The sequence below is a fragment of the Pinus tabuliformis genome, chromosome 1_1 (assembly GCF_031772625.1).
Source record: "Pinus tabuliformis cultivar Carrire ecotype Pingquan chromosome 1_1, CPIR1, whole genome shotgun sequence".
NCBI lineage: Eukaryota > Viridiplantae > Streptophyta > Pinopsida > Pinales > Pinaceae > Pinus > Pinus tabuliformis.
In genome coordinates this window covers 357,726,445-357,750,045 of record NC_142297.1, presented here as the reverse complement: position 1 = coordinate 357,750,045, position 23,601 = coordinate 357,726,445, and the positions used below count along the sequence as shown (strand labels likewise).

The 23,601-nt window shown below is 39.5% G+C and overlaps 1 non-coding gene across 1 annotated transcript; it reads left to right on the top strand.

The window, feature by feature from the left end:
- The first annotated feature begins 2,766 nt into the window (after window positions 1–2,766).
- On the top strand, window positions 2,767–2,854 carry TRNAS-GCU (transfer RNA serine (anticodon GCU)). Its single transcript has one exon. It is a non-coding gene; the product is annotated as a tRNA-Ser (tRNA).
- Window positions 2,855–23,601: the final 20,747 nt, after the last annotated feature.

Here is a 23,601-nt window from a genome sequence, read left to right as displayed (position 1 = left end):
CAACACACATCAATCATTTATGATGATCTCTCCAAACATGCACAAGCTTATCGACAAATGTCTCTTCTGTTAAGAAGACCACCTGGCCGAGAAGCTTATCCGAGAGATGTTTTCTATTTGCATTCCCGTCTCTTGGAAAGAGCAGCTAAATTAAGTTCCCAGTTAGGTGAGGGGAGTGTTACTGCTCTACCAATAGTTGAGACTCAAGCTGGAGATGTTTCAGCTTATATACCCACTAATGCAATTTCATTACCGATGGACAAATATTTTCATCGGCCGATCTATTCAATGTCGGGATCCGACCTGCTATTAATGTGGGTATTTCCATCTCTAGAGTAGGATCTGCGGCTTAGATAAAAGCTATGAAAAAGGTAGCTGGAAAGTTGAAATTAGAGTTAGCTCAATTTGCAGAGTTGGAAGCTTTTGCACAATTTGCTTCTGATCTTGATAAAGCTACTCAAGATCAATTGGCGAGGGGTCAACGATTACGTGAGTTGCTCAAACAATCTCAGTCAGCTCCTTTGACTGTAGAAGAACAAATAGCTACTATTTATACCAGAACAAACGGATACCTGGATATATTCGAAATAGCACAGGTGAGAAAATTTCTCCTTGGGTTACGTTTTTATTTGATAAAAAATAAACCTCAGTTCGTAGAAATTATACTTTCTACTGGTACATTTACAGAAGAAGCGAAAGCCCTTCTGGAAGAGGCTCTTAAGGAACATACTGAACTTTTTTTACTTCAAGAAAAAAAATGAATATTTGATCATTTGGTGGAATTATTCAGAACAGTAAAAAGAACTAAAGAATTTGTTCCATTCCAATCCAATACATTGCACAACAATTTATAACAATTGAAGAGTATTACGTCCAATAGGATTTGAACCTATACCGAAGGTTTAGAAGACCTCTGTCCTATCCATTAGACGATGGACGCTCTTTTTTTTCTCTTCCCTTTTTTTTATTTGAATTCCCTTTGGCATACATTGTCCCGATCTACCTTTTTATTCACACTGAGGTTATAGGATAGGAAAAGAATGGAATCTATTTCACATTAATTGATTTCGAGTGAATCGTGAGATTATGTTATATACTTAATCACTTTATATCTACCTATTCTATATCTATCTAGATAGATATAGAATAGGTAGATATCTGTTAGCGGGTAGCGGGAATCGAACCCGCATCGTTAGCTTGGAAGGCTAGGGGTTATAGTCGACATTTATTATTCGATGTCTCTAATTCAGAACCGAACATGAGAATTTAATGTCATTCGGCTCCTTCATGGGAGATAGAGAGCGGTATGAGGGAAGAAGCGGAGTATTTATATCAAATCTTTTTGAAAGGAATTGAAAATTCCTTTCTTTCTCCTCTTTTTTTTTTCTAAAAAAAAACCTTATTATCGTACCCATGGCATCTACGTCAGTTTATTCTCTTTTTTTTAGTGAAGGGCCCAAAATCATAGAATACTTACTCACTTTCTAGATGATCCTAATAGAAAGATAAATTTGAAAAGTTTAAAATAATCACAAATCTTTCTAGTTACTTCGTTCCCTATTTCCACTAATTCTGATCCCTAGGAGAACAAATTCCACCGAGCTCGAACGAAATGCCGATAACCCAAGTAAACCAAAGTCATAGTTCTATAGCTATTCGGCTTCAACCTGGGGTCCTTCCATCCATAAGTTGAAGGTTTAGTCACGATGAAAAAATATCTTCCCCATAGATCTGTAATTTATCTAACCTTTCAAACATTCTGTGTCGCTATCTTGGAACCAAAAATGTGTTTATCTTTCATCATTTCAGACCCAGATTACGAGAAGGTATGCTATTCCTGGGTATTCATAGGGAAGGTTTTGAACCTATCTGTAAATAGAGCTTTAGATGGATCAAAGATCCATGTAAAAGATCCTTCAACTATTCGAGTTGATAATGTAACGAATCACACTTTTACCACTAAACTATACCCGCCACGATCTGATTGTAACATATGGATCGATCTTTTGTCCAACCAATAGGAAGATGAGGAGTTATCAATCAACCTCTATTGAAAGTTTATATCAATCATTACCTCGTTTTCATCATTACAATGAGCCATCTCCGGAGATGGCTCATTGTAATTATAGATTACCTTTGCGAATTGCTGATAAAACAATAACTAAAGGGCCCGATACAACCATCAGAGTCAGAACAGTGAGCTGCGCAATAACTTCTAGATCCATTTGGTTTTCTTTCACCCTCCATCGACTTAATGTATGAATAAAATGTTGTCGGGATCAATCACTTTTCTTCTATTTTGTCTTCTTTGGATTCCTACCCATTGGTGTAGTTTCGATCAGGAACCTATGGCCTTGAGCAACTGATATCTTTACAATAATACATAAAATAGATAGAGAACCCTAAATAGATAGAGAACCCTTCAATATCTAGATAATAAAATTTGATATTGGAGAGAAATAAATGGACTAATCCATGTAACGCATTTAATCAAACTCATTGGGGAGGGAATGAAGATATGGTAGAGCTTAAAATTTTGATAGGTTGTTGTCTTGCTTTTACAACAGGTCTTCTTCTAGCTATCAAATTAGGTCAAGCACTGTATGACTAATTTTTCTGCTTTTCTTGGCCTGGCCATCGGCCAGGCCAAGAAAAGCAGAAAAAATCAGTCATACAGAACTATTTTTAACGAAATGAACAATACGATTGACTGGATTGTTCTTTATCCAACTGAATAATCGCAATATTCATTATATTGCCGATCTTGGAGAGATGGCTGAGCGGACCAAAGCGGCGGATTGCTAATCCGTAGTACGGATCATCCGTACCGAGGGTTCGAATCCCTCTCTCTCCATTCGTCCACTATTGATCCTGAAAACGAATAACCCCGAATCTTTCTACGGAACAGAAAAGACCCATTAACCTAGAGACTTTTTTCACTATTCTTTACGTCCGGGATTACATCCTGGATCATTCAATAGAAATCCAAAGATAAAAAGAGAAATGAAAAATACCACTACTGCGTAAACGAACAGCTTAAGAGTAAGCATTACGTAATCTCCAGAATCCTGATTATAAGTACAACAGAATAGATCATCAATCTTTGTACCATATATGGATACTTGAATACCAAACAATAGTATTATTGTTACAAATCACGAAATTATTTCTCCGAATCACGTGTGAAAATCAATTTGAAACAAGGATATAATTTTTCTCTTTGTTTTCAAAATGGTCTTTTTCCCTCTTATTTTTTTGGATCAACTAGATATTTATTGAATATTTATGAAAATAAGTCATTGGTGATCGTATCAATACGTGACCCAATAGCCCGATCCGAAGTGAGCGGTGGGATCGGAAGGAATTGATGAAGGTGAGTGGAAAAGTTTTTATCCGGGAGCAGATAAGGTATCTGAATCTGGTATCGTCGGGTGGAGCAAGGATAGAACTTCTGTCACAAAAAAATGGAAAGAGTTATACAAAAATTGGATCAATGACAGCGACCCAAAAACTTGAAAAAGAAAAAAGGGGATACTTTTTATCGAAAACTTACAGCAGCTTGCCAAACAAAGGCTAAGAGAAAAGAGAGAACAGGAATAATTGGCATTACATCGACAATTGGATCAGAAATTGCATAAGCCTCAGGTAATTTTCCAAAAAAGGGATTATTTGAATGAATAAAGGCATCATCTAGAAAAATATTGAACATAACTGGCATTTTTATTCTCCAATAAAAATTAGGGGGGGGGTAAAGCCAGAAAAGTCTTTGATTGATCGAATCGATCGAAGCTCTTCGGCAAGTTTGACCGGACTTGGGGTTGGAAGGGATGATTCTTTCATACATACAACATTTTACCCAATCTAATAGAAAATGATCAATGAATGGATATTCTTGTCACTTTTTCTGTTTCTCCTATTATGTCCAATTCCATCAATAACCTATTTTGTTGAAATATCCACAAAAATTTTTCCCCAATTGAGATCTGATCTAATGAATCTTGGATACTAATGGGTGTTAGGATATTCCGACACATAGGAAATAGTTAAGTACAACTTGGTCTAGTTTAGAGTTAGGTATAGAGTTAGGTAAAGTGTGTTTCTTTACCGTTGTACATATTGTAACTTACAATCCGACGGTCACGATATGTAGTGATCCGACGGTTCATTCTCTCCTCGGTATTACCGACACTTGATCCGTGGCTTGACACCCGATTGGTCCATGAGTTCTATTTAAAGCGCATGGAGGGTCATTGTTCGGGTAATCCGTGCATGAGAGAAGCTTATGTAAATTTTCATTCTTTGATTAATAAATTGCCTGCAGTAGCCACGTTGGCGCAGGCCGTGGACTGTTTCCCTCTTTGAGGGTTTTAACCACGTCAAAAATACTGGTGTATTGATCTGTGATCTGGTTGTGAGTGGTGTCCTTTTGGTGTTCTTTCTTAGGAACTTAGCCTGTAAATTCCTACATGGTATCAGAGCTATTTGAGGGCCGCGTTCGTTGGTGATCCAAATCTGAAGCCGGTAGAACTGCATGCGGCTGTTTTTTCCTAGATCTGCTGTTTCTGACTGCTTTCGGGCCGAGAGGACTGCTCTGTTGCGTTCGGAGCATCTGTTCCAGTGAGGAACCCCTTTCGTTTCACGCGAAAAGGTTTCCGGTAGCCCTAGCTGCGTCATTTTTCAGATCGGGAGGTATACAGTGTTTTTTGCAGTTTACTGTTATTTTCTCTCTGCTTATTTCGGTTTCGGTTTATTTACCCTTTTTTTTAACCGGATCTATACCTTTCATTTCTGCGTATGCTCTTTGCCCTGCGACTCTGTGCGATCTGGGCAAATCAGAAACAGAAAGGAAGGATTTTTCTCATGCGTATGCTCTTTTCCCTGCACCTTAGTGTGATCTCGGAAAATCAGAAACATTGAGAAAAATATTTAGTTTTTCGGCTAAAGCTAACTTTGAGATTTTTTTTTTAAAATATCTAGTTTTTTGCTAAAGCTAACTTCGAGCCGCAAGGTTCGTTTTTCTTTGCATATTCGTGTTGGGTTTTGTGTTTTGTGTTTTGTAGGGAAAAAGAGCTTTCTCAAGGCAAGCACGCAAACCGAGGCCCCCCCCCCCCTCTCTCTCTCTCTCTCTCAAATTTTTTGTATAGATCAATTGGTTCAAAGCTATTTTAAGAGAGTAGAGGTCTTGGGTTCAAGTCTCCATTTTGTGGGGGCGGATTTTTTCATTCCCGCACATTCGCGCACTTTGCCGGCAACTTCAACAATTTTTTTTTCAAAAAGCCATAACTTCTTCATCCGGAAGCCTTTTTCAGAGCCGTTTTTTTTAAAACGCCTAATTTTTCGAGATCTATCCATTGGAACACTTACTTTCAGCATCTTCAGCTTCAGTTTTTTTTAAAAAAATGGAAAGTCCATGCCAAGTCATTCTTGACAGCACTAACTACTTCCAATGGATAGCCTACATGGAAGATTTACTTAGAAGTAAAGGTCTCTACAGAATAGCCACAGACCAAGAGAAGAAACCCAAAGATGAAGACAAGGCTGCAAAATGGGAAAATAGACAAGATCAAGCACGTGGTTTGATAGGGATGTCTATTTCTCCTGATCTTAGATTCCATATTGCAGAACTTGAGACTCCTCATGAAGCATTGGAAAAAATCGCTAAAGTTTTTGGGATTAAAAATGAAATTAGAGCCCATCAACTTGAAAATGAGTTGCTTACTTTGGATCCTAATAATTTTTCTTGCATTGAAGATTTCTTGTCCAAATTCAAGACCCTTAGATATCTCTTGGAAGGTGTTAAGGTTAAGAAAGAAGATGGTAACCTTATTTATTCCATCCTTACTAAGTTGGGACCAGCCTACTCTGTATTTGTTTCCACTTTCCATTCTACAAGGGAAGCTTTCATTTGTCAAGGAAAGACTACAAGGCCCCTTCCTTTGACTCCTTTTGTGATTCCTTAATAAGAGAACAAGAAAAACTCTTACACCTTGGTCTTCTTAATCTTGGAAACTCTTCCACGAAAGCGTTAGCCGCCCAGCAGCAACCAAATTCAAAGAATCCTAAGAAGTCATATCCTCAAAAGAATGGTCCTAAACCAACTCAGCCTCAAAATGAAAGATCATTTCAGCAAAATGATAAGACCAATAAAAACAAATGGAAGAAGACTGATAGACATTGTAACTTTTGTAATCGAGATGGCCACTTAGAATCTAAATGCTTTAAGAAGATGGAAGCCTTGGAAGCCGCAATGAAGAAACATAACATCCATGTGGAGCCTACTTCAACTTCAACTTCCGGAATGGCACTTTCTGCATGTCGTTGTCAATCATCTCAGTCTGGTTATGCATTAAATGTATCTTCTTCTTCTCATTCTCATGAGTGGCTCATTGATTCTGGAGCCTCTTATCACATGGCCAAAAACCAAGCCATGTTTTCTTCTTTAAATGATTGTAACACCAAAAATATATATGTTGGTGATGATAGATCTCTTAATGTTGTAGGGACTGGAACTGTTCATCTAGACAATGGTCAGTTTAATGATGTATTATGTGTTCCAACCTTATCCTGCAACCTTCTATCTGTATATCAGATAACTCATTCAGGTGAAGGTAAAATTGTTGAATTTTCACCTCATGATGTTGTAATCAAGGATCTAAGAGATCCTAAACAGATTCTAGCTACTGGTATTGCTGATGATTCCACAAGGTTGTATAAGTTTCACAACTTTGGGTCATCAAATCTTCCCTCAGTATTTGTTGCTCATAATGATGAAGTGAGCAAACTTTGGCATGAGCGATTTGGTCACTTAAACTATCGCTCCCTTCAGCATCTATGTAAAGAAAATATGGTGACAGGTCTTCCTATGGTATCTTGCAGAGATGGTGTTTGTTCCGGATGTGTACTCGGAAAACATCATCGGGACAGTTTTGACAAACGTGCCTCTTGGCACGCCTCAGCCCCTTTACAGCTTGTGCACAGTGATTTATGTGGTCCTCTTCCTGTTGCTTCATTCTCTGGCTGCAAGTATTTCTTAACTTTCATTGATGATTTCTCCAGACGCACTTGGGTATACTTCTTAAAACTCAAGAGCGAAGTATTTAACACATTTTTGGCCTTCAAAGCCTTTGTTGAAAAACAATCTGGACATCAAATTCTTAAGCTAAGAACTGATAATGGTGGAGAATATGTTAAAAACACATTCATCAACTTTTGCACCGAAAATGGAATTCAAATGCAACATACTGTTCCATACACTCCACAACAAAATGGTGTAGCTGAAAGAAAAAATCGCACCTTAAAGGAAATGGCTAATTGTATGCTGCAATCTAAAGGACTCAGTCTTAGTTTTTGGGCCGAAGCAATTAATTGTGCAAATTATATAATCAATCGCACTCCTACTAAGGTTCTAGAGAATATCACTCCAGAAGAAGCTTGGAGTTCCATTAAACCAGATGTAAGTCACTTTCGTGTTTTTGGAAGTGAAGCATGGGCCCATATTCCAGATGAAAAGCATAAAGCTTTAGAACCTAAGAGTGAGAAATGTACTTTTGTTGGATATTCTGAAGATGTAAAAGGTTATAGACTTATTCCATTTAAGTCCAAAAATGTTATCATTAGAAGAGATGTAAAATTTGATGAAAATAAATCGGCCTGCGAGCCTAGTCCGGCGGATGTGCCACCTCTTCCTATCTCTTCTACTTTTGAAAACATTTCTTCTTCAGATGATGAAAGTGAGGATGATAATCCTCCCCCACCTTCTCAGGATCCTCAACTTCCAAGATGGGTCCGTGCTACTCGGGATGCAGCAGGTGATCTTGCCGGTGATCCTACAGATCAGCGACGTACACGTTCTCAGTTTGAAAGAGCCTCTTCTTTACTGGCTCAAGCTCCAGTAAATCATGATCCTGACACTTTTGCAGAAGCTTCAGGCCATCCACATTGGGAAGCAGCTATGAATGAAGAATATCATTCATTGTTGGCAAATGATACATGGGATCTTGTTCCTCTACCAAAGGGACGCAAACTTGTTAGATGTAAATGGGTTTACAGAACCAAGTATGGACCAGATGGGAAAGTTGATAAACATAAAGCTCGTCTTGTTGCTAAGGGCTTTTCACAGGTTGAAGGCATTGACTACACTGAAACCTTCTCCCCTGTTGCCAAAATGAACTCTATCCGCCTTGTTCTTTCCCTTGCTGCCTCTTTAAAATGGGAAGTCCATCAGATGGATGTTAAATCTGCCTTCTTGCATGGGGACTTGCAGGAAGAAATCTATATGGAACAACCCATTGGCTTCATACAAACAGACTCCAGCCTTGTTTGTCGACTTAAGAAATCCCTTTATGGTCTCAAGCAAGCTCCTCGAGCTTGGTATGCCAAAATGGACAGCTTTCTTTTAGAATCTGGCTTTTCTAGGTGTTATTCTGACAATACTGTCTACACCAAGAAAGTGGGCAACTCTCTTATCATCCTTGTTCTTTATGTTGATGATCTTATTCTTACTGGTAGTGATCCCAACCTTATAAACCATGTGAAGTCCAGCCTTAAAAAGAAATTTGAAATGACAGACTTAGGACACTTACACTATTTTCTCGGTCTTCAAGTCTTGCAATCCAAGGAGGGTAATCCTTTCCCAGTCCAAGTATGCTTGTGATATTCTTCGTCATTTTCACATGGAAGACTGTAAGCCAGCCCCTTCTCCCTTTCAGTCTGGAGTCAAACTTTCAGTCTCTTGTACTTCTCCTGAAGTTGATGCTACCTTATACCATCAACTTGTAGGAAAACTCTTGTATTTAACCCATACTCGTCCTGACCTTTCCTTTGCTGTTGGCCTTGTTGCTTGTTTTATGAAAAACCCCTGTGAAAGTCATTGGAAAGCAGCTAAAAGAATACTTCGTTATGTTCGAGGTACAGTACAGTTTGGGATTCATTACAGTGCCAAAGCAGCTCCTCTATTAGTCGGTTTCACTGATTCTGATTGGGCTGGTGACCCTGATGATCGAAAGTCTACTGCCGGTTATGTCTTCACTCTTGGTTCAGGACCTATTACATGGGCTTGTAAGAAAGAGGCTGCCATTTCTCTTTTGTCAGCAGAAGTAGATTATCGTGGTGCCGTGGAAGCTAGTAAGGAAGCCTTGTGGCTTCGTCAGATCCTATCAGAGTTTGGCTTTGAGCAGCAGCATCCAACCACACTTTGGAGTGATAATCAAAGTGCCATTCAGCTATGCAAAGATCCAGTCCAGCATCAGCGCAACAAACACATTGAACTACACATGCACTTCATCAGAAAGCTCATTCATGACCATGTTCTTGAAGTGCAATATTGTTCAACAGATGATCAGGTTGCAGACATCTTCACAAAGGCTCTCACAGAGGCGAAGTTCACTAAACTTCGATATATGCTTGGAGTTCAGGAAGTTGTCACTAAGGGGGGATAGGCTCTAGTGCCTCCTTCCTTCTCCTATTTTGTCATATTTGTAAATCCTTCAATCCTATCCCAAGTTGTTCTTAAGGGGGCATGTTAGGATATTCCGACACATAGGAAATAGTTAAGTACAACTTGGTCTAGTTTAGAGTTAGGTATAGAGTTAGGTAAAGTGTGTTTCTTTACCGTTGTACATATTGTAACTTACAATTCGACGGTCACGATATGTAGTGATCCGACGTTTCATTCTCTCCTCGGTATTACCGACACTTGATCCGTGGCTTGACACCCGATTGGTCCATGAGTTCTATTTAAAGCGCATGGAGGGTCATTGTTTGGGTAATCCGTGCATGAGAGAAGCTTATGTAAATTTTCATTCTTTGATTAATAAATTTCCTGTAGTAGCCACATTGGCGCAGGCCGTGGACTGTTTCCCTCTTTGAGGGTTTTAACCACGTCAAAAATACTGGTGTATTGATATGTGATCTGGTTGTGAGCGGTGTCCTTTTGGTGTTCTTTCTGAGGAACTTACCCTGTAAATTCCTACAATGGGTTGAAAAAAATTTTGATATAAGTATTCATTAGCATATGAATAGGGAAATAGGATGGGAATGGGGCGTGGCCAAGCGGTAAGGCAACAGGTTTTGATCCTATTATTCGAAGGTTTGAATCCTCCCATCCCAGACTTATTTCATTGGTTCCTGTTTTCCCTTCCTTCGCTCTTCCCTTTTTTCTTTCTTAAAAGATCCAAATTTGTATTCCTTTTTATCATAATTTAACCATACTTATCAGAAGGGAATGTGATTACAATAGGGAAGAGATAAAGGGATATATCTGTGGTGCAAGATGGGAATACGGATCAATTTGAGATAAGGTTCAATTTATGAAATTAGCCCATTGGATGTATGCTGGTCCTGCTCATATTGGAACTCTACGAGTAGCTAGTTCATTCAAAAATGTCCATGCCATTATGCATGCTCCTCTAGGAGATGATTATTTTAATGTAATGCGTTCTATGTTAGAATGGGAAAGAAATTTTACTCCTGCAACTGCTAGTATAGTAGATCGTCACGTACTAGCACGTGGATCTCGAAAAAGAGTTGTGGATCATATTATTCGAAAAGATAAGGAGGAAGGTCCCGATCTGATAATATTAACACCTACATGTACCTCTAGTATCTTGCAAGAGGATTTAAAAAACTTTGTGGATAGAACATCCATAATCTCCGATTGCAACGTCATTTTTGCGGATGTGGATCATTATCAAGTGAATGAAATTCAAGCAGCGGATAGAACTTTGGAACAGATAGTTCGATATTATTTGGAGAAATCCCATACATTGGATCAATTCGTAACAGATGCACCTTATGTAAATATAATTGGGGTTCTTACTCTGGGTTTTCATAATCGACATGATTGTCGTGAATTGAGATGTTTATTAAAAGATCTGGACATCAGAATTAATCAAATAATTCCTGAAGGAGGATCTGTAGAGGATCCAAAAAATTTACCGAAAGCTCGGTTCAATTTAATTCATTATCGTGAAGTGGGCTTAATGACAGCGATGTATTTGAATAAGGAATTTGGAATGCCTTATGTATCTACAACTCCTATGGGAGTTGTAGATATGGCTGAGTGCATCCGACAGATAAAGAAATATCTTGAGACCTTGGCGGCTCCTATTTTATCGAGCAAAAGGGTTGATTACGAATCCTATATCGATGGACAAACTCGATTCGTTTCCCAAGCTGCTTGGTTCTCAAGATCTATCGATTGTCAGAATTTTACGGGGAAAGAAACAGTCATTTTTGGTGATGCAACTCATGCTGCTTCAATCACTAAGATACTTGCTAGAGAGATGGGAATTCGTGTGAGTTGTACAGGTACTTATTATAAACATGATGCAGAATGGTTCAAAGAGAAAATTAAAGATTTTTGTGATGAGATAATCATCACAGATGATCATGCTGAAGTAGGAGATATTATCTCTCGCGTGGAACCCTCTGCAATATTTGGTACTCAAATGGAATGTCATATTGGTAAACGTCTTGAAATTCCCTGTGAATTTATTTCTGCCCCAGCTCATATCCAAAAATTTTCCTTGGGATATCGACCCTTCCTGGGTTATGAAGGTACTAATCAAATAGCTGATCTAGTTTATAACTCATTCGCTTTGGGTATGGAGGATCATCTTCTAGATATTTTTTGTGGTCATGATACGAAGGAAATAATGACTAAATCCTTATCCACGGATATTAGTCCAATTTGGGATCCTGAAAGTCGGCAAGAATTGGGTAAAATCCCCCGTTTTGTAAGGGACGAAGTAAAAAGAAATACATAAAAATTTTCACGACGCAAGGGCATTTTGAACGTTACTGTCGAGGTAATGCACACAGCTAAAGAAGCATTAAGTTAAGTACCTAATAAATATAAATTAATTGATTACATTGAGTGTATTCTATACAAAAAGAGTGGATCCGATTCGATACCTATTCCTATCATATCATTTGAGTTAATGACTATTCATAATCACGTCTCGAATCATGATTCGAGATCACTGATCTCGATCATGATTCGAGATCAGGGAGGAATCTTCAAAACATCGTCTGAAACGATGCGGTAGTTTACATAATGGGTTTCATGGATATGGATTATGACATCATTTCATATTCGGATCAAATGCCCTTGGCTCAACATTATTCTTATTTTATTATATACTCTCCAAGTAAATCTCGTTTCCACGTGATTCCATACAAAGATGACGAATATTTGAATCGTTCTATTGTTACAAATAAGCCTAGGATTTTCTATCGATGCGTCTAACATCTCGTCCCAATATAGCGCCAATCCAACAATTAATTTATCTCTTATTCTGGATTGACAATAGTGTATTGTGTCGATATAATTCGTCCATTCACAATAGAAATAGATATCTTAGGTTCATCGTTTATCAGTGATTCTATCCAATCATGATAATTCTGTCGATGGATCATTTATTCATAACCTAGATTACTTTATTTTGGAATGGTGGATCGAAACTCTACATATTCCGATATGAACTGACGAGTGAATTATTTGGTCATTCACGTAGGTTTTTGATCCCTCCCGTTCGTCAATTAGATTGGTAGGATTTACCGGTTCATATTGAGTAACCTCGCATTCCACTTCGATCGTATATATCCTCAATATCTATTCGCAATATGGGTTGCTAACTCAATGGTAGAGTACTCGGCTTTTAAGTGCGACTAAGATCTTTTACACATTTGAATGAAGTAGAAAACTCGTCGATACCATCGGTAAAGTTCGGAAGACTACGACTGATCCTCGAAGTATAATGAACGGAAAAAAAAGCATGTCGTTCCAACATATGATCTTTATGATACCTGATATTATTTCTCGGATACCTGATTGTATTCGATCAGGACCGGATCTGATTTAAGGAATCAAATGGGTGGGAAATGTCTATTATATACCTAGATGGATGTATAATATGCTCATCCTTTCGGATCAAATGTGATAATTGTGAATAGGATTGAATCAATTCGCGGTTAAGTCGAATGAGTCAATGGAGAAAGCTATATGACTTGAATCATAAGTAGACCCAGAGAAACAAGCTTTTGTTCCTCGTTCCAATTAAGCGAGCGAGGAATTCCCTTTACTGATAAGAAGTTAAGAGCAGTTTAGTACCCAATATCAGGAGGTTTTCCCTGAGTAGATCAGGGATTTATACACTAACAATGAGTCCTAAATACTCGAGTGAAGATGTGTAAGATAAATAGTGTACTGACCAGGTTTATTAATTCCATGAGTCAGGAGAGCGATTGGTTGCCAGGATAAAAGATTTTCGTTCTTCCTCATGACGAATGAGATCCTTGGGTAGTAAATCTATAGAAGATAGAATATTGATATCCGGATATATCTCTTTTTTCCTATCTTGTTCCGACTAGATCGCACCATGTATTTTCTCAGAAATAAAGAGGTTATTCTCATGAACGAGGGCCATAGCTGAGGGTTGAAAATGGATGAGTTCCATAGATGCGGAAAGGAAGATAGCTTTTGGCAACAATGCTTTTTATATCCACTCTTTTTTCAGGAAGATCTTTACGCAATTTCTCATGATCATTATTTGGATGTATCAAGTTCCTCCAGACCGATGGAACATTTAAGTTCCAATGATCAATTAAGTTTCCTAACTGTAAAACGTTTGATTGGTCAAATACGTCAACAAAATCATTCAATTGTTTTATTCGTGAATTGCGATCCAAATCCATTAGCTGATCGCAAGAAGAGTTTCTATTCTGAATCGGTACTAGAAGCACTTACATTGGTCCTGGAAGTTCCGTTCTCTATATGGTCAAAATCTTCTGTGGAAGGGATGAATGAATGTAAGAGTTTCCGGTCGATCCATTCAATATTTCCCTTCTTAGAGGATAAATTCCCGCATTCAAATTCTATATTAGATGCACGAATACCCTATTCTATTCATCCGGAAATTTTGGTTCGAACCTTTCGTCGCTGGATCCGAGATGCTCCCTCCTTGCACCCATTACGATCTGTTCTCTATGACTATAGAAATAGTCCAGAGAATTTACAAAGATCAATTATTGTCGTCCCAAGAGTAAATACGAGATTCTTCCTGTTCCTGTTGAATTATTATGTCTGTGAATGCGAATCCATTTTATTTTCCCGTCTTAAACGATCCTCTCATTCACGATCGTTGTCTCATGGATCTTTCCCTCAGCGAACTCATTTTCATCGAAAGATAAAACATATTATCATTTTTTCTCGTCGAAATTCACTGAAAAGTATCTGGTCGTTGAAGGATCCTAAAATTCACTATGTTAGATATGGCGAAAGACCTATTATAGCTATAAAGGGTGCTGATCTCCTAGTTAAAAAATGTAGATATTATCTTCTAATTTTTCGGCAATTTTATTTCCATCTTTGGTCCGAACCGTATAGGGTCTGTTCTCATCAATTATCCAAGAATTGTTCTTCTTCTCCAGGTTATTTTTTGAGGGTTCGGATGAACCCTCTTTTGGTCAGAACCAAAACGCTAGATGAGTTATTCATCCCCGTTCTTATTACCAATGAAATGGATCCAATAGTTCCGATTGTACCAATAATTGGATTATTGGCTACAGAAAAATTCTGTGACATATCAGGGCGGCCAATTAGTAAATTGTCTTGGACCAGAACAATTCCTTCTGTCGTGTATCCCCGGTTAATGCACCTGTAGATGCTTTCATCTCCTGAGGATTTTAGTACCGAGCGAAAGGTTACACCTATGCAATAGGCCTTGCTTGTATAGTTGAACCTATTTGATAGGCGCGCATGAGGGGAGAAAGCACTACGTATGGAAATCGACAACACAAAAGCTTCGTTATAGCCCATATGCATTACCCTTTTCTGAAGGGTAGTGAGAATGGTTGGGACAACAAACATCCATCTCGTTTGTACTTCGGATACCCTTATAATGGAACCATCGGAGATTGTTGAAGTGATTAATCCCCGGAGAATACACGGCGTTAAGAACAAAGAAATTGTTAGAGGTTCCATTCCTAGTAGTAAGATCTTTGGTATTTGGAAAAGAATCTTTGCAAGAAGGATGGCTATAGATTCATTGGAAATACACTAGCCCCTGCTAATTCATAATATTGGGTCAGAATATTTTTTTTTTTCAATTCCACGGATTACTCCCCATATTACCTACTGTAAAGAAAGGAGGAGCCGTATGAGGTGGGAATCTCATGTACGGTTTTGAAGCAGAGATCATTTCAATGGAATGAACGACCGTAATGAATGTCAGCTCAATCGGAAGGGGAATATGCGGAAGCTTTACAAAATTATTATGAAGCTATGCGACTGGAAACTGATCCTTATGATCGAAGTTATATACTATATAATATAGGTCTTGTGCATACAAGTAATGGGGAACATACGAAGGCTTTGGAATATTATTTCCAAGCATTAGAACGGAACCCATCGTTACCACAAGCTCTTAATAATACGACCTTGATCTGTCATTACGTGCGACTATCTGTACCATAGAATAACTTAGTTAATAACTACTACGAGTAAGGACAAAAGAAAAGGCTTTCTACATATGCATCGTCCCAAGTAACGGTATTTTATCAGCTGTAACAAAAAAAACTCTCATAGGAGCCCGAATATGAATAGATAGAGCCTAAATATAAATATCAATTATTGAAAGAAGGTTCGGGTTGATACGATCAAATCTGCTCATTGAAAAGAATCAGGAATCAACTTATGTAATAGAGTTGATCTACTAAGCTATTGAGCAGCGGTGTAGCATCAGATCCTAAAGATGTGAAGTACTCCAGCCAGAGAGTACTCTCCAAAAATTCTATACGAAACTGAGATAGTTACCTTGCAAAAAGACTTTGATTTGGACAATCAGTTTGAAGTATATAAAGAGATATACTTCATCTTTTTGAGGGTAGGAGAAAAGATAGAACCTGATCATTGAATTGATTGGAAGTCAAATCAGAAACTCATGTCATTGACTTTTTTTGGTCCTTTGGTTAATATGAACTCCCAATGAATCATCTCCAATTCTTTGGAAATTTTGGTAGAGGACTAAAGAATAGTGGATTGAGCCGTATGAGGTAGGAAACTCTCAAGTAAGGTTCTGAGGGAAGAAAACTTTTCCAAGTTTACCTATCTCGACCGAAGAGGACAGGACATTCGACAGGGAGATCCTGAAACTGCGGAGGCTTGGTTCGATCAAGCTGCTGAGTATTGGGAACAAGCTATAGCACTTGCTTCGGACAATTACATCGAAGCACAAAATTGGTTAAAGATTACAGGATGCTTTGGAGAATGAGAGTTTCTATTATTGGGAAATCGTTTTCATTATTGAATATATGACTCGAAATCAATGGGATTTTTCCAGAATATTCCCAAAAATTAGATTCTATTTCGTCGACATCTTATAGGAATATATTTACAATATAAAAAGAATACCTTTTCTGATTCTGGATTGTTGATGGATCTTCTTAATAGGGGTAAAATCCATCCGGATATTTTTTTCATTAATGATCCATGAATAACGATTTATAATGGATGGCCTTTTATATGGGACATACGGAGGAGTATCAATAGATGGATAAATATATATATATATATATATATATATATATATATATATATATATATATATATATATATATATATATATATATATATATATATATCTATATATATATATATATATATATATATATATATATAGATATATATATATATATATATATATACAGATATATTTATTTATCCATCTAGAAACGGTGTAGTGTAATAATCACCGTTGCTTTTTAAAATTACAAAAAAAAGGCTTTTTTGCATGAAAAAAGCCCGCGGTCCATTGAGCACCTCAAAGATATGTCATAATAGAATTGAACACCTGCCTCAGATTGACTCCCGTATCATAGTCGCTCCAGTCATAAACTAGAAAATAAAGGGAGAAACGAGTTGAGATATATCTCTCGTAAGTTCACTAATTGCTATTGGCAGGTTTTTTATTATTTAAGTCCCGTCCGAAAAGAGGAGAATTCAATGACCATTCGTTCACTGGAACCATAAGTAAAGAAAGTAAAGGTCGTAGTGGATAGAGATATTGTAAAACCATCTTTTGAAAAATGGGCCAAACCTAGTCATTTCTCAAGGACGCTAGCTAAAGGTCCTGATACTACCACTTGGATCTGGAACTTAGATGTTGATGCTCACGATTTTGATAGTCATACTAATAATTTGGAAGATATTTATCGCAAAGTCTTTAGTGCTCATTTTTTTCAACCAGCCATCATCTTTATTTGGCTAAGTGGGATGTACTATCACGGCGCTCGTTTATCCAATTATGAAGCATGGCTGGCTGATCCCACTCACATCAAACCCAGTGCCCAAATAGTTTGGCCAATAGTAGGCCAAGAAATATTGAATGGGGATGTAGGTGGAGGTTTTCGAGGGATACAAATAACCTCTGGGTTCTTCCAGATTTGGCGAGCATATGGAATAACCAGTGAATTACAACTTTACTGCACTGCAATTGGTGCATTGATCTTTGCAGCGTTAATGCTTTTTGCTGGTTGGTTCCATTATCACAAAGCTGCCCCAAAATTGGCTTGGTTCCAGGAAGTAGAATCCATGTTGAACCATCATTTAGCAGGGTTACTAGGACTTGGATCTCTATCTTACGCAGGACACCAAATACATGTCTCTCTACCCATTAACCAACTTCTAGACGCTGGAGTGGATCCTAAAGAGATACCACTTCCTCATGAATTTATTTTCAATCGCGATCTTTTGGCTCAACTTTATCCCAGTTTTGATAAAGGATTGACCCCATTTTTAACCCTGAATTGGTCGGAATATTCAGAACTTTTGACTTTTCGTGGAGGATTAAATCCAGTAACGGGGGGTCTGTGGTTGACCGATACCGCGCATCATCATTTGGCTATTGCAGTTCTTTTCCTGATAGCCGGTCATATGTATAAGACCAATTGGCGCATTGGCCATAATCTCAAGGACCTTTTAGAAGCTCATAAAGGTCCATTTACGGGGGAGGGCCATAAAGGTCTTTACGAGATCATAACTACCTCGTGGCATGCTCAGCTAGTTGTTAACCTAGCTATGTTAGGATCTTTAACTATTGTTGTAGCTCACCACATGTATTTGATGCCTCCCTACCCATACCTAGCTACTGATTATGGTACCCAACTCTCTCTGTTCACACATCATATGTGGATTGGTGGGTTTATCATAGTTGGCGCTGCTGCACATGCAACGATTTTTATGGTAAGAGACTATGACCCGACTACTCAATACAACAATTTATTAGATCGCATTCTTAGACATCGTGATGCAATTGTATCACACCTCAACTCGGTATGTATATTCTTAGGTTTCCATAGTTTTGGTCTGTATATTCATAATGATACTATGAGCGCTCTAGGACGTCCTCAAGATATGTTCTCAGATACTGCTATACAATTACAACCTATTCACCTCTATGGAACACAGGTTCCTATAAGGCCAGGGTCAGGAAGTGGATGCATTGTGTTTCTTACCCCTATCACCCTTGTTCATTTGAGAGTAACGAGCTTCGGCGAGGGGTATAGGCTCCATTGAGGCACAAAAAGAATGACATCACCGAGGATGCGTAAGCATGCTCGACTGTTAAGGAGAGGATGCCCCCGGCAGGGCTCTCAATTGAGGGAGAGGAGTGAAGGATGGGTTTTTCTTACTGAACAAAGGCCTCATTGCTTAAACTTTTGACTGGGGATGAGTCGTTGTCACAAACACAATGCTTTCACCCTTTCTATTTGAATCGAAGTGTAGGAGCTAACCACCAAGCCCAACAAGTACAACAACACCTACGACTATAGACCAGACCTCAGGGAAGGGGGGGCTATATAGAGCAGCCATTCAGGTCAGGGAGGGAGAGATTCGGCGAGGGGCTAGAGAGAGACATTCTGCTGGTGGGGCTAGAGCCAGGGAGAGAGGTGAGATAGAGATCATTCCGGTAGGAGAGGTAGATACATTCTGGACTGGGAGGTTGAGCCATTCATCAGGTCAGGTAGTGAAGTCCCAGTTTGACATGATAGGTAGCACCCCCTTAACTCCTCTCTATAAACATTCCAAGTACCCACCAGCAGCTTTATCCCCGCCAGCCCTCAATCAATCCATAACTCGATCCATTGCTCGATCAATCAATCGGGGGAACAATGGGAAAGACAGCCGGATAATACTGGGAAATCCCGCCATCTGAGTCACAATGGGCAGAACCACCATCCGATTCACAGTGGGAAGGCCCGGTATCTAGGGAGCGCTGGGAAGTATCGCTGGGTAATACTGGGAAATCCCGCCATCCGAGTCACGATGGGCAGGACCGTTCTCCGGGGTATTATGGTAAATATCACCATCCAGGTAACGTAAAAGTAATAGGGTTAGGTTGGAAGAGGTTGGAAGTAAGAACGTGGAAGAGGGTGAGCCAGGAAACGTGTAAGGCAACGTTCTAGGAATGTGTAAGTAAGCAGTCCGCAGTCAGGAACGAGCCACTAACTTACCTCACTCGGGAAGGTGAAGCAAGCCAGCCGGGCTAAGGTATAGCCATCCGAGGTATAGCCATCCGAGGTATAGCCATCCGAGGGAATGGGAGCCAAAGCCAGGGGAATGGGATATAAAGCCAGCCAGAACAAGAAATCTATACTCCCCAGTATATAGTTTCACCCACCCCTATCCAATAGGTTAACCCCCAAGAGCTAACCAGTATAGAAGAAATAGATTCTATCCAGTATATAGTTTCACCCACTTAGGAAAGCCAGCCAGGATATCATTTGTTTAGAATACTTGCCTTTAGGATTCTTAGTCAATTGGCACTGCTATGAGACACCTTAGAAGCACCACCTATGGGATGAGTGGTTATCCCTTACCTTATAAGCCCCAGGTGGGTTTATGGTAGGGATGAAGGATTCGCGCCTTACCCATCCTTCCCAATCTCAATATCCAATCCTTGCCCTGATCGATCGTTTCCTTGCCCTGATCGATGATCGTTTCCCTGCCCTGGCTGTTCCAATCAAAATATCCATGCATGAACAGATGTACTATGATGATAGGATTGCAATAACTTATGATAGGGTTGCCTGTGCTAGTATTGCCTATGCTAGGGTGGAAAGCGCTCCTTCCAATCAAAATATCTTGACCGGTAGTTCCCGCTGGAATACAGGGTGTCCCTCATATATAACCCGTAGCAAGCCAGTACCCGTAGATCAGTATACGCAACTGTATTCGGGCTCCACAGGACACCTCATGATGAAAGAAAGAATCTCTCCATTGATCAGCTTCTCTCGATCGGCTTCCTTCCGGCCAATCAAAAAAAAGAGCTAATACACCACCCACCCTCGGTCCAGCTGGCTAGCTAACTGACAACTGATAACCGTTAGGCCAAAGCAGGAAAGACAACCCGAATGTTAGACCAGCCACCAGGGTAGCTCGAACAATCCAACTTCTCATTGCCGGGTATAGATTAGTTGCCGGGTAACCTGACTTCCTTCCTTGCGACTGGACAGAACCTGACTTCCTTAACTAACTTTGGATGGCTCTAACTGGAAGGTGTTGCTAAACGAACTGCCGGAGGAGGAGTAACAAATAAAGGAGCGGCGGAGAAAGGATGGATGGAAGAAAGCTAGGCCGGCTGTCCTACCTTTTTGTTCTCGGGGCATCGATTAGGAGTGGGGCATCGAGTTCTCTGACGGTCTCTCCTACAGTTTAGTAATTGAAACCGGTCCAGCTAGAGGATTAGACGACTACCTCCTCTGTTTTCTACCTTCCTTCCGATAGTCGTTCATTCCCCATCGGGGGTGTAACTCCTCCATTAGTGTAGGCTTCCATCCTTCACCGGAGCCATAACCATAACTTGATTCATCACCATAACTTCATTTATGTCCTTCCATTAGAACTCGTTACTCCCTTCATTGCTCATCTCCTTCCGCAATGTCTCACTGCGGTCTCGTATCATCTTCATCTTGTTCAACCACCAGAGGTCAAGCCTCTAAGGAGAAAGTAGGGAGAGAGTCAAAGTGATTTATAAATGGGTCTCTTAAAGAGGGAGAGAGATGAATTAGCTATAGGAAAGAGATATTATCACGTGTGTTGGCCAAGTCCTCTACGAAGGAGTAAGACTTAGCCAAACGACTAGGTTGGGCTAGGTTCCTAATAGCCTGGGTCACAGGAATGAAGAAAGAAGGTACAATTGAGTTGGAAGGTGTACCTATTGTGGTAGTAGGTGAGGTAGTGGTCGAGATCATAGTTGGATCAGATGGCACATGGGAAAATCATGGGTTAGAAGAGGAAGTAAGACTAGTAGTGGCTTGTCTAAGCGTCATCATGTTAACATCCAAATGGTCTACTTTTTCCAATAACCCTACAATAGAAGGGCCTCTTATTGCCCTAAAGAGGAAGAAGGGGATCTTCATGCTGAATGCTGGGTCGGTATGCTTGCTTGGATGCTTGGGATGCTTGCTGGGTCTGCTTCCCGGGTTCTGGCTAGGCTCTTGCTTGGGCCCCTGTTTATTGGTGGGCTTGGTTCAATCTTCATGGGTCTGCTTAGGGCTTAAGGCTGGGGTCTTGCTGAAGGCTTGGTTCTGAGGGTTGGCTTCTGGCTGGGCTCTGGCTTCATCTGAGAGGTGGGCTTGCTTATGGCTTCTTCTTCGGGCATGGCCTTGCTTCTGGTGGTCTTCATGCTCAGTGGGGTTATGTACGTGCTTATAGGATTTGAATTCATTTTGAATTAGAAACTATAAATCAGGCATTTATCTGGGTCCCTCCTATGACCTTTGAATGCATGTTCCAACCCTTCAACTACTTGCTTGACCTTGAGCCTATAACTGGCTTGAAATGAAAGACTTACTTGAAATATGGAAGCCGCTCACTTGGAGGATTGAGTACGCTCACTGCTTGAATGAAAGTTGAATGAAAGCCAATCTTATTCAAAAGAAGCTTACACAGATGCTATACCAACTAAGTTCCTCTGCCTTTGCTTTCATTGCTACAGATCTTCCCTTCCCAATGCAGCTAACCGGCACACATGCTAACAGCCAGCCTTTGGACTCCACTGACTTAGCTTGCTTCCTTTCTTTCTTTTGGAGCCAACAGTCAAGATCCTGTTTCCCGAGCCGATGCACTATCCTTCCTAAAGGGCTTTCTTTCCGCTTTCATCAATTTGATCTCGTTGCATGCTTGATTCCTTTCTATTTGTTGTTAGGCCCCCCTTGCCGGGGTGGGCTGGCAAGCAATCTTATTAACGGGCGGAGGGGAACGGGATCGACTGTTAGGTACAACATTCAAGCAAGCAAGCTAGGCTCGATCTGTTTACTACACGGTATCAAAATACACATTTTGTTGAACCTATCCACAACAACATATAGATAATCATGACCTTTCCTAGATTTAGGTAGTCCTCCAACAAAATCCATGGAAGCACTTTCCCAAGGGTGAGAAGGAACTGGCAATGGAGTGTACAAGCCTAGTTTTCTATTGTTGGGCTTACTTTTAGCACACATCGCACACCCTCTTACATATCTAGAAATTGTCTCATTCATTTTCGGCCAATAGCAGAATCTTTGTAGCTGTGCAACTATTTTACTTACCCCAAACTGACCTGATATCAGAGAAGTGTGTGCTACCCTAATTATCTTTATCCTCTCAGTTTGTGGAATGCAGAGTTTCCCACAATGGTATAAGAGTCGGCCCGTTATATGATAGTCCAATTCTTCTACTCTTTTGCCTTGACTGAAAGTTGCATATACATCCTTAAAGTCCATATCTTGAGCATATTGTTCTATGTAGCTTTCATGTAGCACAAAATTATGCTTAAGCATGGTAGATGCACTTATAATGGTTCTAAATAACATGTCTACAACCTTGTTATGTATGCCCTTTTTATATTTGATGACTAAATGAAATTGTTGTAGAAACCCCATCCATCTAGAATGTCTTGATTGCTACAACTTAGTTTGGGAGTGTAGATATTGAAGTGGCTGATGATCAGTATGTATTACTGTCTCTTTTCCCATTAATTAATGTTTCCACTTCTTCACACTCTGAACTAATGCATACAATTCTTTATCATATGTAGGATAGTTAAGTACTGCGGGATTAAAAGTCTCAGAATGATAACGTATGGGTTTACCGTGTTGTGTCAACACTGCTCCCATGGCATAGTCACTGGCATCAGTTTGGATCTCAAATGGTATTTGTAGATCTGGCAGTGCTAGTACAGGTGTTGTGCTTATTTTCTCTTTCAAGGTGTTGAATGCTTTCCGATGTTTTCCTCCCCACTGAAACACCTTATTCAATCCTGTTAAAGCATGTAAGCGAGCTGCAATCGAGGAGAAGTTAGAAATGAACTTCCTCCAATATTGTGATGCTCCTAAGAAGCTTCTCACTTCTGTAGCAGACCTGGGTTTAGGCCAGTTCAAAATGACTGCCACTTTAGAGGGATCTATTTTCAATTCACCTCCCCCTACTATATGACCTAAGTAATTTAGAGATGTTTTCCAAATTCACATTTTGAGAGTTTAACATAAAATTTTTCTCTTTTCAAAAAATCTAATGTCTACTTAAAATGCTTTAAATGTTCTTCCCACATTTTACTA